This window comes from Miniopterus schreibersii (genome assembly GCF_964146895.1).
Source record: "Miniopterus schreibersii genome assembly, chromosome: 2".
Taxonomy (NCBI): domain Eukaryota; kingdom Metazoa; phylum Chordata; class Mammalia; order Chiroptera; family Miniopteridae; genus Miniopterus; species Miniopterus schreibersii.
Genome location: NC_138102.1, coordinates 165,639,973 through 165,642,331, shown reverse-complemented (window position 1 = coordinate 165,642,331; position 2,359 = coordinate 165,639,973).

Below are 2,359 nucleotides of genomic sequence, written 5' to 3'. Positions count from 1 at the left end.
TAAAATGTCTCCAAAGTCACATAGAAGAGATTGTTCAACATATAGTTATTCACTGAATAAATGAATGAACTACATTAGCAAAACAGGAAAAATCTATTTCAAACACAAAGCCTGAATTAAAGGAGTTTCTTTGTGAATGTAAGCCATGAGTAAAGACTTCTTCATTTCTAAAAGCATACAGATTCTATTGCATTAAAGGTTTCTCAACATTGAACACAGGATACGTGATCATGACTCCCTCTCCTTTACTCCAACTCTTAAACATGATTTATTGTACATGTTTTAGCTAATTAGTTTTTATTTCTGCCATACTATCAATATTAATAACATATACACATATTCAAAATTCATGCAAATTATGTGTTAGTCACTAATGAGTTATTCTAGATATTTGTTTCTATGACAACCTGGTCGTTTCCTACTGACCAGTAAAACAGGGGTACATAATAAAATAAAATATACCAAAAACACCAATCTCCCAAAGAGTTATTTATAATTAAAAGACTATCATCAGCCAAGATTTGGTAGCTTTATGCATAAAAATAAAAATAAATTATGCTACATATTTGAAAAGTACTTGGCAAATAAAATTGATTTCTAAATGTAAATTTGATATTTCTAATAATAACAAATATAATTCATACATTCTTGAATGTGAAACTAATCATATACAAAGGTTAACTGAAAGAAAACAGCTTCATGATTCTGAGGAGTTTCTAAAAGACATTTGCAAATTGTGTCTTATATTTGAGACAATAAATTTAGTGTATGCAATTTTCAATAGTCTACATTTTATTCTTCATTTTCAATCTGAACTTTAGACATATACTCTAAATTAGGAACTTATTTTTATGTGTATAAAATTTTAAAGGTCTAGTTTTAGTAACTTTGTCTTACATACTACATATATATCTGATATTTTATAGGTTTCTCATTTTAAAATTTCAAAAAGGTTAATAATTGACCCCATTGTAGGAGGCACAGACACTGCGTATGTTGCTGACAAGTCCCAAGAGAGAGTAGGAGAACAAACCCCTGGTGAATTAGTGCAAGGCCATCTCCTCATAGCAGAGGACTACCCTCTGTTGGAAAAACAACATGGGAAGAGCACAGCATTAAACCAAGCAGGGAGCTCCTCTAAACCCAAGGCCCTTGCAACTGCACGAGTCATTCATTAGAAAGCCAGTGGATATTCTGGATGATAGGAGGGCATGAGTACTTCTGAGTGGCACAAGGGGTGAGCTGTCCAGATACAAATGTGTGTGCTTTCTCAACTTCCCTAGACTGTCTCCAATTCTCTGGTCAGCGCTCTGCCTGAGCCAGATCATTTTTCCATTTTGGAGTGGATAAAACAACACATTGTGGAGCATGAGATCTAACTTTCTAAATGGGCACCAAGAGACTAGAAATCAGGAGTGGGGAACCCTGTTTCTGCCAAGGGCCATTTGGATACTTATAGCATCATTCGCAGGCTATACAGAAATACCAACTTAAAAATTAGCCTGCTATATTTGGGCAAACATTTAATTAAGTCGCCCCTAATGTAATGTAACTGCTTCTCTTTGGTGAGGCCAAGACAGAGCCAGACCAAATGATTTCAAGGGCCATGTACAGCCCACGGGCCTGCCGTTTCCCACCCCTGGGCCAGCTGAACAGAGACGTCAGTTCAGCTTTGGATAAACACCGGCCAGTGGCAAGCAGGGGACAGGGGAGAGCTGGGAAGATACATTCCCCTCCATGGACTAATGCTACATGTGGTTCCTCCTTGTCACCCTCCCAAAAAAGTCCCCTGTGGAAGTGCTAACCATTATTTTGTTTCCCAACACATTGTAAGGTGGCAGCGGGCAGAGTGACACATCGCAGCACTTCATTCCACACCTTCTCTTGCTTCAGGTCCGCGTGTGCTTCCTGCTGCGGCTCCGGGTGCCTTCCCAAGTGAATGTCACCCCTCTAACCCCTGACTTCGGTTCCAGTTTTAGAGGCCCCAGACTAAGATGTTCATTGAAGTGTACAACGGTTATTTGTTCACTTTATGTGAGCTTATAATATTACAATACAAAGGTTATTTCAAGTACTTTAAATTACACACTGGGGTCTGTCAAATATATTTCAATAAAATATAAAATAAAAACAAAAGTTTATTTAGAAAAGATATATAAAAATATTATATCTAAAATAATATTTTAGTTAAGCAGCTGAGTTAATAAAGCAATTAATAACTCAATTTTAATTAATCAGATACCCTTTTTGTGTATACAATAATCAGTTTGAAAAATATCATTAAAATTATACCATAGAAAACTGCCATTTACTGTATGCAGAAAGGTTTATTGAATTACATACCACGATTTTTTTACTA